The sequence below is a fragment of the Bos grunniens genome, chromosome 22 (genome assembly GCF_055505025.1).
Source record: "Bos grunniens cultivar Pamir isolate PY7600 chromosome 22, Bosgru_T2T1.0, whole genome shotgun sequence".
Classification (NCBI taxonomy): domain Eukaryota; kingdom Metazoa; phylum Chordata; class Mammalia; order Artiodactyla; family Bovidae; genus Bos; species Bos grunniens.
In genome coordinates, this window is record NC_141186.1 from 10,000,001 (window position 1) to 10,015,736 (window position 15,736).

Consider the following 15,736-nt stretch of genomic DNA (forward strand, 5'->3'; position numbering starts at 1 on the left):
CCTTTACTGCTATCTAAATTCCCTAGGATACCTGTATTTTCCTCTCTCCATTGTTGCTAAGACACTCTCGAGTTCCTCTGCTCTGTGGCCTCCCTCATAGCCAGTAATAATTTGTCAGATTACAGTTTTTTCCCCTGGTAGTTTTAGGATGATTGTGCTAAAACAGTCTCTATCCATCCACCCAGACCCCTTTGATGATAATTTGGGGCCAACTTTCTTTGCTGCCTGCCTAGAAAATATACATTCCAGTAGCCAGAGCCAGGCTACTTCGTCAAGAAGCGGGAATGGCAGTTGACATGGAGACAGCAGGGCAGTCAGAGGCATTGCTTAGAAAAGCAGGTGGTAATTTGATTTGAAAACTCACAGAAGTTTCCCCCAACCACAAAAATAACAATCCCACAACCCCACTAGAGTGTGGGACTAGGAGCTTTCACAATTCAGGGGACTCGGTCCCTAAATCTGCTGTGTTGTCACAGTTCACGGAACCCATTGCATCATGCAAATATCAAGGCAACTGGTGTGCTTAGTCACTCAGTCATGTCTGACTCTTTGTGACCCTTTGGACAATTGTCCGCCAGGCTTCTCTGTCCATGGGATTTCCCAGGCAAGAATACTAGTTCAGTTTCAGTTCAGTCGCTCAGTCGTGTCCGACTCTTTGCGACCCCATGAATCGCAGCACGCCAGGCCTCCCTGTCCATCACCAACTCCCGGAGTTCACTCAGACTCACGTCCATCGAGTCAGTGATGCCATCCAGCCATCTCATCCTCTGTCATCCCCTTCTCCTCCTGCCCTCAATCCCTCCCAGGATCAGAGTCTTTTCCGATGAGCCAACTCTGCATGAGGTGGCCAAAGTACTGGAGTTTCAGCTTTAGCATCATTCCTTCCAAAGAAATCCCAGGGCTGATCTCCTTCAGAATGGACCGGTTGGATCTCCTTGCAGTCCAAGGGACTCTCAAGAGTCTTCTCCAACACCACAGTTCAAAAGCATCAATTCTTCGGTGCTCAGCTTTCTTCACAGTCCAACTCTCACATCCATACATGACCACTGGAAAAACCATAGCCTTGACTAGACGGACCTTTGTTGGCAAAGTAATATCTCTGCTTTTGAATATGCTATCTAGGTTGGTCATAACTTTCCTTCCAAGGAGTAAGCGTCTTTTAATTTCATGGCTGCAATCACCATCTGCAGTGATTTTGGAGCCCAAAAAACTAAAGTCTGACACTGTTTCCACTGTTTCCCCATCTATTTCCCATGAAGTGATGGGACTGGATGCCATGATCTTCGTTTTCTGAATGTTGAGCTTTAAGCCAACTTTTTCACTCTCCTTTTTCACTTTCATCAAGAGGCTTTTGAGTTCCTCTTCACTTTCTGCCATAATGGTGGTGTCATCTGCATATCTGAGGTTATTGACATTTCTCCCGGCAATCTTGATTCCAGCTTGTGTTTCTTCCAGTCCAGCGTTTCTCATGATGTACTCTGCATATAAGTTAAATAAGCAGGGTGACAATATACAGCCTTGACGTACTCCTTTTCCTATTTGGAACCAGTCTGTTGTTCCATGTCCAGTTCTAATTGTTGCTTCCTGACCTGCATACAGATTTCTCAAGAGGCAGGTCAGGTGGTCTGGTATTCCCATCTCTTTCAGAATTTCCCACAGTTTATTGTGATCCACACAGTCAAAGGCTTTGGCATAGTCAATAAAGCAGAAATAGATGTTACTAGAGTGAGTTGCTATTTCCTTCTCTAGGGGATCTTCCTGACCCAGGGATTGAACCTGCGTCTCTTGTGTCTCCTGCATTGCAGGCAGATTCTTTACCCAGTGAGCCATCAGGGAAGCCCTAGAAAGCTGCTCAACTGCAGCATCTGTTGACTGCAAAATGCTCATTGGAAATGATTTCTTTTTTGTTGTCTCTGGGACTAAAACAAACTTGTTTTTATTATTATTATTTATATAATTTGGGGCTGGGCTCCGTCTTCCTTGCTGTGCATGGGCTTTTCCTCGTTGCAACACATGAGCTTCCGACTGTGCTGGCTTCTCTTGTTACTGAGCACAGGCTCTAGGGCACGTGGCCTCAGTAGCTATGCGCATGGAGTTAGTCGCCCCATGGCATCTGGGAGCTTCCTGGACCAGGGATAGAACCCATGTTCCCTGCATTGGCAGGCGGATTCTTAACCACTGAACCACCTCCAAACCTGGTTTGGGAAGCCCTCCAAACCTGCTTTATGTGATGTTCTTCCCAGCGAGGCCCCCAGTTGGGCTTCTAATTTTCTTAAAGAAGGAACATAGTTAGTCCTTTGGATGTCTCCAGGCACTCCTTTTACTTGTTTCTTTTCACCCACTTGGTGTAGGAAAGCGGCTGGGTGTTACCAACTGTAGTGTCTTGAAGGGTGGACGTTAGTACGGTGAGTAAACCGGTGGAGCGTTCTGAGTCTCGGCTACCTCTGCGGCTGGAACGGGAGCCTTCATCTGCATGCTTTGGGACAGAGCATTAGGAAAGAGCTTGTGGGCGTTCTGACCACAAACAGCACTTACTGTTTGTGGTGAAGCAGTTCCTGCCATGCTTTAAGAAGACGCTTGAAGAATGGCCTGGCCTACAGAAGGGTGAACATATTTGATTGTGAGTTTTCCCAGGTAGGAAGTGACTTTGCCTAACTTCTCTCGATACCATAACTGCTGAGCATCATTTTCGAGCCTGGGAGATAGCCTACAGAAAAACTAAACAAAATGTTAAAATCACCCACAGCAGCCTGCTGTCTTCCTTGCCATGACGCTTTATACCCTGATAGTCGGTCTATGTCAGTCACGTGATTTACAGCGCGGAGGTTATTCATTGCTGTAGTGAATCGTTTTGGTCAGCAAATGGTTATTTGGTGTGGCAACCAGAATTAATTAATTGTCAGTAAAGACACTGGATTTTCAAAGGAGAAGGTCAGTCAATGTTGGCAAAACATGAAAGTCCTGGATTGTTGGAGCTGGAGGAATCGTCCAGCTCTCTCATTTGTCACCAAAGACACTGGGGTGTGATGAGTTACGTGCTCAGCCCAGAGCCCCAGACAGCATCCATCTATGTGCGACCTGAGGTTCCACTGGGAGAGAACTTGTGCTGGAAACTGCCTGTTCCTCGGAGCTAGAGGCACACTTAGCCAGACAGGAGGTCAGATGACTAGGACCATAGTCCTTCCCAGCAGGACAAAAAAATTCAGTCTCCTTGCCCAAGTGCATGTTGGTGTCCATTACCTGTTTTTCTTATTGGCTTCTAGATTCTGCTCTTTAGAAATAAGACATCTGTAATGCTGTTTTATCTATCAAGTTTCATTCAGCAATAACAATATATTTATTAAGCCTCTGCTATGTGCAGGAATTGTAACTGCATGGAGGGTATGGGATAAGCACAGCGGGAACCATGTAGCAAAGGTTAAGAATAACATAGAAACAGTCTCTTAAGAGGACTTAGTCAAAAGAGAGAAAAGCGACTCACAATAAGCACGGAGTCACATACATTAGCAAAATAATTTTTTAAGACCTTTTGAACTATTTTCAAGTCAAGAGGGTTTTTTTCATGTTTATTTTTCTCCCCCCAAAATGTTGATATAAACCGACTGAACACACTAACCTCAACAGAGTCTGTGAAAACCCAATTTACATTTGGCAAAAAAAAAATGGGGTCGGGGGACAAATCTAGTATCAGATTTAGTTCAGATTCGATACTGTCTTTTGAAGCAGCAAATGTAGCTGGTCTCTGAAGCCATCACAGAGTTCTAATTTTGGTTGCAGCTGGTTACTGCAGCCAATGAGAGAGGTAACCTTTGATGAATTTGGCAAGTTGAATTTGAAGCATTTGGGAGCATGTGTTGAAGGATCCAGTATCCTTATCAGCTATTCTTGGAAGCAGGATAAAAAGAAAGCATATTTAAATAGGAAACATCAAAGCAACTATACTCCAATCAAATTTTGTTTAAAAACAGGAACTCTTGGTGGTGATGGATATGTTCATGATCGTGGTGATGATTTTCAGCCTTATTTAATAAAATTCTTATAAAGCCTACAATATTTTATAAATGTCAAATTTCATCTCCTTAAAATATAAATATATGCAGTTTATTGCAATTTATACCATACCTACCTCAATAAAATTTTTAAAAAGTGAAAAATAAAAATAGGAAACATCTTGCTGCTGCTGCTGCTAAGTCGCTTCAGTCGTGTCCGACTCTGTGCGACCCCAGAGATGGCAGCCCACCAGGCTCCCCCGTCCCTGGGATTCTCCAGGCAAGAACACGGGAGTGGGTTGCCATTTCCTTCTCTAATGCATGAAAGTGAAAAGTGAAAGTGAAGTCACTCAGTCGTGTCCGACTCCTAGCGACCCCATGGACTGCAGCCCACCAGGCCCCTCTGTCCATGGGATTTTCCAGGCAAGAGTACTGGAGTGGGTTGCCATTGCCTTCTCCAGGAAACATCGTGCAGAGTTTCAAAAGTATGTGACAAAATACCTACTCAGTTGTACTCCATAAAGCAATCCTGTTTAAATATTTGAATGTTAGAAGAGATCTTAGATCCAGTTTAGCTCTGGACCCTAGCCTGTCAGGCTTTGCTGGTGGCTTAGTTGGTAAAGAGTCAGCCTGCAATGCAGGAGACCCAGGTTCAATCCTTTAATCATGAAGATCCCCTGAAGAAGGAAATGGCAACCCACTCCAGTATTCTTGCCTGGGAAATCCCATGGCCAGAGGAGCCTAGAAGGCTACAGTCCACGGGGTTGCCAAAGAGTCGGACATGACTTAACCACCAAACCACCACCACCACCGTCTAGCTTGTCAGTCATATTCATGGTGAGGAACCCAAGGCCAAGGGTGGTTACATCACTTGCTCAGAGCCATACAGTGGAGTAAAAGTCATGAGCTGAAGTTCAGGTTTCCGTACAACGGGTCAGTGATCAGCACAGCCAACCTTGTTTCAGAGATCAGGGTGTTTCCTGCATCCAGATGTGAGGCCATGGCTTCTTGGGTGGACCTCACAGTCTGACTCCTCCTCCCACTTAGATCTTGTCTTTCTCAGAGCCAAGCTGTTTTCTCTCCAGTCCAGTAGATTCACCTCTACAGTACATAATCCTCCTCTCTTTTTATTCCACTTTATTTTGGGCAATCATCTGTGTGGTGATCCGAGATTTCTTAGTTGCAGATAAATTAAAGGGCGTCGGATGTTTGCGAACAGCTACCCAGGCTTCGGCTGGGTTAATGCATTGATTTCAGCCCCGCAGCACAGGGTGTCGGCCAGAGGCTGGCTCAGCTGCTCTGCTCTAGAAGGGCGCTTCTGTAACGGAACCTCGCATTAGATTACAATTATTTTTGCCTATAGCCAGCTGTTCCCCACAGATATTTTACTTTTTATGGAAGTGAGATAAAAGGGATTTTGTATTTTAAAAGATAGCTTTCTGAGGCATATCTTCAGCTTAAGCATTGAGTTTCTTTTTATTCATGGAACTTGAAGCTGTGTCTTGAAAAATGAGTAGAAGATATATCATCTCCAGGATAAATCATGTTATTAGTGTGTGATGCCTTTTGGGGTGAACCCTGGGGGCAGGGTACACTCTTGGCCACAAGTGAATTTCCAACTTCAAATCATTTTTTGAGTTATAAATTAAAGCAACTTGAGTATATTCTCTCTATATGCCGGACAGTGTGCTTAGGGGTGTATTATCAACTTAATCCTCACCTCAGTCCTGTAAGATTGATGTTGTCAATTGAATCACCTCCTCCATTTCACAGATGATGGAAATAGAGACTTGGTAAGTGGAAGTAACTGCCCTAGGAGATGCAAGGAGTCTGAATCCCAGCCCTGGGTCTTTACTGTAATATATACGGCCTCTTGTGATTTGACAGTTGTGCCTACAAAATAGAACGGTAATCATCTTTGCTTTCTCCCAAAGAAGTGTTTTCCGTCGCCTTAGGATGAGGTGTTTGTATCCGCTGAGACATCATTAGGTGTGTAGGCCCAGGTATTAGATATCAAATAGTGGTTCTTTCACACCTAGGGAAAGCACTTGTAATCATCTATTTTTAAACTGCTCAGCTATGTCCTTCATCATGATCTTGTTAATAATGCCAGGCCGCTTAGGAGTTGTCAGTCATGAAATTTCATCATAGAAGCTTTCCAGGGTCTCTCACCTGCTGAAACACCAACTTTGCTTAATTAAAAATTTAGTCTCCAAAGAAACAGCTCTATGTGTTTTTTAGTCAGTTAATAATGAAACTAATTATCATGGTTGGCTGCAGCTTTGGCTCCAGCTATTTAAATATGGGCATTTGTAGGCTTGTGTTCCCTGGCAGCGTCAGGAAGGCACACTGTTAGCTAAGCAGATGTGTTTTGGGGAGGGTCTGCCCACTCCATTTCGGTTTAACCCTTTTGGAGGACAGTATCTGTGTCCAGCGTCTGCTGGGAGACAGAGCATTTGGTCTCCAGAAGCCTATCAGCTCAGCAGGGTGTTTTTATTTTAATGTCGCTGAGGTAGGATAGAGAATGCCCCACCCAAAATGTACTTAGCAATTTAATAACAGGTTAGAAAGGATTTCCCTAAGGGCAAGCAACTTAAAAAAAAAAAAATACATGGCTGGAAATATTACTAAATGAGAAACATTTTATTTTTTTTAATTTTATTGAAGTATTGTTGATTTTCAGTGTTGTGTTCATTTTTGCTATATAGCAGAGTGATTCAGTTATACATATTCTTTTCCACTGGGGTTTATCCAGGATATTGAAAATATTATAGTTTTTGAATAATTGAATATATTATAATAATATAACTATATATTATAGTTGCCTGTATGACACAGTAGGACCTTACTGTAGTATGCATCCTGTACACTAGTTTGCATCTCCTAATCGCACACTCCCAGTCCACCCCATCCCCACCCCTCTCCCTCCGCAACCACAAGTCTGTTCTGTCTGTGAGTCTGTTTCTGTCTCACAGGTTCATTTGCATCATAGACTCCACATGTATGTGACATCATATGGCAGTTGTCTTTCTGACTTACTTTGCTTAGTATGATATTCTATAGGGCCATCCATGTTGCCACAAACGGCATCATTTCATTCTTTTTCTGGCTGAGTTATATTCTATTGTATATATGTACCACATCTTCTTTATCCACTCACCTGTCGATGGACATTTAGGTTTCCACGTCTTGGCTATTGTGACAGTGCTGCTGTGAATATAGGGGTGCGTGTATCTTTTCAAATTATAGTGTCGTCTGGGTATATGTAAGTGGCATTGCTGGGCCGTATGGCAACTCCATGCTGAGGTTCTGAGGACCCTCCATACTATTTTCCATAGTGACCGCACCAATTCACATTCCCACCAACACAGTAGGAGGGAGGAGCATTCTCCTTCTCTTGTAGTCTCTCTTGGATCAGTCAGAGATGCCTGAACTTGTCTTAGTGACGTTAAATTGTTCTTTATCAATGCAGATTTCTTCCTTGTGAATTCCTCAAGCCCTCTCTCCCTCTCTTTTTTAATATTTAGGGTCTTGCTGGAAGAATGTGATGGGAACTGACTCATTTGAATCTTGTCATATCTGAATGGTAAAGAATGAGGGCTGCTCATCTTTGGCCACTAGATCTGGAGTTAGTCTTTTTATTGCCATGCTCTGAGGCATGCAGGTGGGGTCTTAGTTCCCAGTCCAGGGATCCAACCCACGCCCTCTGCAGTGGAAGCACAGTGTCTTCACCATGGACAGCGAGGGAAGTCCCTAGATCAGGAGTTTTAAATTCTGGACTGGGCTTTTGGAGTTCCTGAAATCAGCTAAATTTTACAGTATTTTTTTTCTTTATGTGCCAGGGTAAAACTGACCCGAAGGAAAAAAAAAGGTTCAGAGACATTTCATTAAATTTTCAGTGTGATTCACGATCCTCAGTAACTCTTAAATGTCAGTGTCCTTGATCAATAACGCTTCCGGGGTGCCTATTGTTTCTGCTGCCTCCCTTTCAAAGGTTAGTGAGGAAATGAAGCAGCAGTTCCCAAACTGGACATCAGGGCTTCTGGAAGTTCCTGCTGTTAAAAACAGTAAGTATGTCAATTTGAAAAAGATTAATACATCAAATCATTACAAGCATTCCCCCATCCCCACCCTCTCCACCAAGAAAGGAATTTAGCAGATGCACTCTGAGTGGGAGGCTCTTAGGAGAGATTAGATAAGAGAGCTGCCATGACTCAGTCACTCATGCTTCTTGGCACTGTTTTGAACCCAGTTATCTGCCAAATTGATGTAAATAGTTTCAGTCTGAATCTATCCATTGTTTGGCTTATATGCATAACTAGAACAGAGGAAATAGCCAATGTTGCAATCCAAGATATGAGGAGCTCAAAAAGAGTGACATTTCTCTAAATTCACACCAATAAAAATCTTCCTAAAAATGTATACTTATGTGTACAGTTACATATATGCATATACATACATATGCAGACACACATGTATATGTATATATGTGTGTAAATGTCATGATACATATACCTATATATAGTAACTGCAAAATTTCTCATCTGAGCCCATGCTCATTTGAGAATGAAAAGGAAGGTTATTAATAATTATACTAGAGTAACTGGTGTTAGTAAACGTATGTGGTCACCTTATACATAAATGCAATATTTGCTCAATGATTTTGGGAAAAAAAGTTTTAGAAATGAGGGAGTTAGATTTTAATCTTAATTTTGTGCCCCTCTGAACAATATGTAATAGATAAAAATAAAGATTAGAAGTAAATAAATACATTCCAAAGTTTAAGAGAGGGAAATAATGATGTTTATATCCAATGCGGTTGTTTATTTCAAAAGAAGAAAGCCTATCTATAATCTACAATGTGTTTTTTTTGTGGATAAGGGCTCAGTGAGCAGCAGGAATCCTTTTTGTCTTAACTCATCAATTAGAAACAAAACACAAAAATTATCAAAACCGGCCAGTTGATTTATAATGCATAAGGTATAATATTTCTAAACATCAAGTCAAAAAGCATTTAGAAAATCTGTCTTGGCACTTTAAGATGCCTTTAATGCAATGCCTATTTTAGTCTCATTTGTTCCCCAAGCTCAACATTTTGAAAGATATTTATTCACCAATCACTATTTTTTTCTCATACAGTTAAACAGAAAGCAAATGAAACATCATGTGTCATTTATTAAACAGGAAAAAGTAAAATTGGTCCAGATATATTATGAACATTGTTAAATATTGCATTTGAAAGACTACTGTAGTATAATCAATAATATGTTCAGGGACTTCCTTGGCAGTCCAGTGGTTAAGACTCCACAGTTCACCACAGGGGGCATGGGTTTGATCCCTGGTTGGGGAACTTAAGACCCTGCTGCATGCCAGAGGTATCAGTGAAAAAATAAACTATCTTTTAAAATAATAATATAGGGATTTCCCTGATGATCCAGTGATTAAAATCTGCCCTGCAAAGCAGGGAACATGGGTTCAACCCCCGGTTGGGGAACTACGATTCCCACATGCAGCAGAAAAACTAAGCCCATGTGTTACAATAGGAGATCCCAAGTTACACAACGAAGACCCCACACAAGTAAATAAATTAGTAAATAAAAAATAATATATTTACTGAAAATATACTTTTCTTCCTAAAAATCACTTGCTTAATCATCTTGCATTAAAAAAAAGCACACAATGCTTAGTTTAGCAATACTCCTAAAGGGGAACATTCTCTGTCTTTCTGCAAGGATTTCAGGGGTTCCAGGTGCTGCGAACAATGATCATAATCTGAGTTAAGAAATGGACCCTGAGTGAGAGCAGGTGGCCAGGGGGAGCAGAGGAGGGAGCTGCCACTTGGTATTAATATCTCATCTTTGATGTGATGAGAATCCCCTAAAAAAAGATGGAAAGGTACCTCCCTGAACCCAGGATTCCCCCTGCCATCTTCTGCTCTGAGACAGCTTTAGATTAGAACACAAGATGCAGGGAAGCCGGATCTGTTTTTTTTTTTTATTATTATTATTTTATTTTTTAACTTTACAATATTGTATTGGTTTTGCCATATATCAAAATGAATCCGCCACAGGTGGGAACAAAGGGGAGTCTCAGGTTTCTCTGAGTCGTTGCTGATAAACCTGGAGCACAGCTTCTAGACAAAGGACACAGGCACCCTGGCTGTCTTCAAGTTACAGCCTAGAAATCGGTGCTCCGCCAGTGGGTAGAGTCTGGACCCCCAGGCCTTTGCAAATGACGCCCGCCTGGACCCGGGCTCCCCGGCTGTGATGAGCTCACCTCGCCCACTCGCTGCGCACTGTGTACTGAGTTCTGGGCCTGCCTTCACATTCAGAGCTGCTCCTGTTGCTTTCCATTACACTTTCCACAGAAACCCAGGTCAGAAAGGCAGAGTCATAACAACGCCCATGGTCACGCCCAGGGGGACTGCACTTAAGGACTGTGTCTTGTCTCCTAGGCAATCTGGGGTACGGAAGCCTGAACACTGTCAGCTAGATGGGGCAGTTCCAGGCATTTTTTTGGCATGTGGAGTCCTCCCTAGTAGTATCAACACCCAGTTGGTTCTTCATGTAAGGGACAGTAGTGGGGGAGTGGAAACACTTTCAGTTACACAGCATCGTTTGGTGGAGACAGATGCCACCTATCGCAGACACTGCCATGTGTGAGGACGTATGACTTATATCTACTTGGTCTCCATAAAAGCCCTGGGGATTGGAGATTGGTGGTTGTTTTTCAGTTGCTAAGTCATGTCCAACTCTTTGTGACCCCATGTACTACCACACACCAGATTTTCCTGTCTTTCACTATCTCTTGGAGTTTGCTCAAACTCGTATTCATCGAGTCAGTGATGCCATCCAACCATCTCATCTTCTGTTGTCTCCTTCTCCTCCTGCCTTCTATCTTTCCTAGCGTAGATATCTTTTCCAGTGAGCTGGCTCTTTGCATCAGGTGACCAAAGTATTGGAGCTTCAGCTTCAGCATCAATCCTTCCAATGAATATTCAAGGTTGATTTCCTTTAGGATTGACTGGTTTGATCTCCGTGCTGTCCAAGGGACTCTCAAGTCTTCTCCAACACCACAATCCAAAAGCATCAGTTCTTCATTGCTCAGTCTTCTTTATGGTCCAATTCTCACATCCATACATGACTACTGGAATTAGTAGCACCCAGTTAATAGGCAAGCAAGACACAGCTCAAGAATAATAGAGCCAGTGGGTAGAAGATGCGGCACTCAGCCTCTTGTCTGTCTGATTACGGAGCCTGTGATTTTTCTATTAGGAAACACAAACTCAGATTTAACACCAGAAGGCTAATTTGAAGTCTTATTGAAGTATTCTTTCATACCATTTCATCTTGCTTAATTCCTTTAAATATTTGAGATAATTATGGTGAAATGTATTAAACTGGAGACCAATTTATAGCAGAGCATTTTCTAAGCCAAATGTGCTTGGGAATTCAAGGCTCAGTTAGGGTCACTGTGGAAATAATAAACTAGACCCTCTTTTTTTTTTTCTTTCATTTTCTCCTAAAATATCCTTCGCCCATAGTTATCCATTTGATCTCAGCCATCTGGTGGTGCAGCCGGCAAAGGAAAATGTCAAATTCAACAGAATGAGTAGTACTGCTGGAGCTGAATCATAATTTAACTTTTTTTTCTCTGCCCTACAGGATATTTAAACAGTAATATTACTCAATAATACTTCCTAAGTTATTATCAATTCCCTACAAAACATTGCCATTTCCTCAAAATGGAAAGGCAGGCACGAGGGCCAAGAGTCAAATATTCTGCCCTAATAGCCAATGACATCTACATTCACGAGTTAACATTTACTTAATTGCTGAGGCAGTCATGCTAAGTGCACAGTCTGACACATTATCAGGTGTAAAAAAAAAAAAGATAATTTCTGAGGGGGAAAAAAAAAACACAGATCTATAAAACCAAGAGACACGACTCTGCTAACATCATTATCCGACTCTCATTTTTAAAATCTTCGTTTGATCAGGTTGGCAGGGTGGTTAGGGGAATACTGCTTGATATGAGGGTGTATTCTGTGTAATTTTTGAAGGGAAGTTGGGGGCTGGATTCTGTTTGCTTCTCCTCTCGTCACATAGCCATTCTCTTCTGACTCCACAAACTGCATCTCTCAGCTTCTTTTGTCCTGTGGCTTCCAGGTGGGTTTTGTCCATGGAAGGCGTCAGCAGCAAGAGGGCAGAGGAAGAGAGGTCAGAATCTCTTCAGCCTGGCCTCCCTCCCTGTGCAGATAGCTCTCCAGGTGGCCCCGAAGGCTGCTAGGAACACTGGCTCTACCCCCACACCTGCACGCTGAGGGGAGAACGTTCTTTCTGTGGTTAGGCTCTGGGGGTCTCCCTCTCCTGTCTTTTCTTTTTTTTGCTGCCCCAAGTCTTCGTTGCGGCATGTGGGATCTAGTTCCCTAACCAGGGATCGAACCCGGGCCTTCTGCATTGGGAGCGCGGCGTCTTAGCCACTGGACCACCAGGGAAGTCCATCCTGGTGTCCTAACTTGCCTACTAGTTCGGCAGTGCTCTTTATTAATATCTCTTCAGGTGAATCACTGCAGTGGAATTCTGTTGCCTGCCAGGATCCTGAGTTGGGGGTGGGGGGTGCTGGGGAGAGATTAGTAGAAGACCCCTGACTTAGTTCTGATCCTTGTCGGCTATGTGTCCCTAAACAATCTAGGGATTCCTTGTGCTTTACTTTCATCTTCTGTAAAGTGAGTCATAATGGCACTGCTCCTCAAGTGTTTAACTCGTTGATGTACAAGCCAAAAGGTTATTATAAGTAAGCTTGGAGGAAGAAAGGGGAATGAATGCTTGTTCTCCTGGTTTGAGTTCATGCGAACGAGGCCTATACTAACTCAGCATATGACCTCCTGAAAACGTTGCCTGTTGATAAATAACTGCTCCTTTGTGTGTGTGTGTTTAGGCGCCAAGCTGTGTCCAACTCTTTGCGACCCCATAGACCGCAACATGCCAGCCCTCCCTGTCCCTTACCACCTCCCAGAGTTTGTTCCACTGAACCACTCATATCTATGTCTAAACATCAGGATGCAGTCAGGCTGAGAGTTTCCAAAGAGATGGTTTGATTCCTATCTTTTGCAAATCATGATATAGTCCTTGAATCTCCAGATTTTGCTCTTCTTTCTCCATAATGCCCTACCTTGGGTTATCATACTGGAAACAAGCTTGGTGAACCCCAGGTCACATGCACAAGGCATATTCTCCAAGTGCTTAGTAATCACATGGTAATAGCAACGAGCCAGCGTTTGTGTGTCAAAAATACGCCTAGCAGCCCAGTCTGTCATATTTGGAGGAAGCACTATAGTATATATATGCCAGCAAAGGGACTGACAGCAGAATGAGATTTAATCCCCAATTCATGAGAAATTCTGTGTGCAATCCTGTGCCTTCTTAGCCCTCAGCACCCCCAGCTTCATCGCCCTGAGCTGGCTGGGCCAGGAGGTCTCCAGGTACATTGTTCCCACTCAAGGTGAACAATTTCAGACTTGCAGTGGGGAGGAGGGAGGGCAGGGCAAGAGAGAATTTTTTTTTTTTTTTTTCTGTGTACCATTTTTAAAGTCTTGTTTTTTTTTTGTTTTTTTTTTTTTGTTTACTTTTTTACAGCTTCTTTTGTTTGGGCTGCATCAGGTCTAGCTGCATTGTGCAGGATCTTTGTTTGTGGTGCACTGGCTCTCTGGTTGTGTCACGTCGGCTCCAGAGCACACAGGCTCAGTCGTTGCGGTGCACGGGCTTAGTTTCTCGGAGGCAGGTGGGCTCTCAGTTCCCAGACAAGGGATCGATCCCATGTCCCCTGCAGTGCAAGGTGGATTCTTAACCATGGGGACCAGAGGACCGTTTTCAAAGTCCTGATTGAATTTGTTACAATACTGCTTCTGTTTTCTATTTTGGTGGTTTGGCTGCAAGGCATGTGGGATCTTAGGTCCCTAACTAGGGAGGGAACCTGTACCTCCCACACTGGAAAGTGAAGTCTTAACCACTGGAACACCAGGCAAGTCCCTAAGAAGAGATTTAGAAAAGCAAGGAATCCCAGATATGTGCTATAGGAGGGCAAGTAGGTGACGGCCAGCGTTCTCGTTGGCTTTTTTTTTTTTTTAAGGCCAAGTGACAATCAAGACATACAAGCAAGCCCACAGTATGTCCCAAAGACACAGGGCTTCAGAAATCTGATTTGTTTTCCCAGATGCCTGGCCAAGTGCTAGCAGACCGGTTTGAGCATACCAGACAGTGTCTGAGGGTTTTTCTTCCCTTCCCACTCCCTTTTTCAGCTCCTTTTCATATCTCCTCCTTATTTAGGCCTCTCCCTGCACCTGTCCCAACACAGGTAAAACTGGAAGCTGCGATGTGCCCACATGACTTGCTGCTGGAAGGAACTTTTTCCAGAGGCAAAAGGGACAAGAAAAAACAGTTGGCATCTGGTCAGCTTTGTCTTTGTTCTGCTGTGATGGTGATCCGTTGCTTTTCTTTGGCCATCCCTCAAGCATGGGCAGGGCTGGGGCATTCTGTTCTGAGTGTATTGTTGCTTTTTTTCCCCCATACTGTGTAACACGCAGAATCCTAATTCATTGATCAGGGATCAAGCCCAGACTCCCTGCTTTGGAAGGTGAAGTCTTAGCCGTTAAGTCTTAATCACTGGGCAGCCAGGGAAGTCCTGCTTCCTCATTCTTTTTCTTCAGGTCTCTGTTTGTGGGCTTATTTTCTGTCAAGTGGCATTGTAATATTCCTTTAGGGCAAATACAGTGAGGGTGGTTTTTCGTCAACATCACTGATAAATGTTCTTGAGGCACTGAATGCAGAATACCAGGCTAGACCCAGATGTATAAGAAACGCTTCCTTTTCCAAGGATGAGCATGGGCAGGGCAGTCACACGTCTTGGTCACAGCTAGGTGCTTGGTCTCTGGGATGTTTCTTACAAGAGGGATCTTGGTCTATCCTAAAACCCCTTGAGAAGAGGATGGTCCCAGATTTACAGATAAGGAAAATGAAGTCAGAGAGGAGAGATGTCCCCCTCTGCCCCCCGCACAAGGTGTGATGTGTCAGATCCCATCAGCCACAATATGAAAGGAAAAGTAAGAGGCTTAAACGGTAAGAATTCAAAGCAGAAGTATTCATTGAAAGGGCTTCTCTGCTGGCTCAGTGGTAAAGAACCCACCTGCCGAAGCAGGAGACCTAGGTTTGATCCCTGGCTCGGGAAGATCCCCTGGAGAAGGAAATGGCCACCCACTCCAGTATTCTTGCCTGGGAAATCCCATGGCGGAGGAACCTGGTAGACTACTGTCCATGGAGTCATAAAAGAGCTGGACACGACTTAATGACTGAATTCATTGAAAACCAAGGTCCAGCAGTGATCTTCAAAGTGTGGTCCCCAGACCAGCAGCATCAGCAGCCCCCTGGGAACTTGTCAAGATGGCACATCCCAAGGCCCAACCCAAACCTGCCAAATCAAAACCTCTGGAGGTTGGAGCCCAGCAATCTGTGTTTTAACTTGGTCATTTTAACCAAGTGATTCCAGAGACAGGAGAATGTTGAGAACCATTGTCAGGGGAAGCAGGGCAGGGAAGCAGGTGCTCGGAGATGGAGATGTGATGAGGAGCAGGACTGAGTGGCAGACTTTGAGAATTCAAGGCTTTGAGAAGGGACTGCAAGGTGGACCCGGTTTAGCTCACTCTCAGTGCAACCTGGTGTGCTGCCAAAGATAGAGCGTGAGGCCTCAAC

The 15,736-nt window shown here is 43.7% G+C and overlaps 1 protein-coding gene across 24 annotated transcripts in view; it reads left to right on the plus strand.

Moving 5' to 3' along the window:
• Positions 1-15,736, plus strand: part of ARPP21 (cAMP regulated phosphoprotein 21) — a 162,764-nt gene that overhangs the window by 134,911 nt on the left and 12,117 nt on the right. The gene's annotated exons all lie outside the window — the stretch shown is intronic.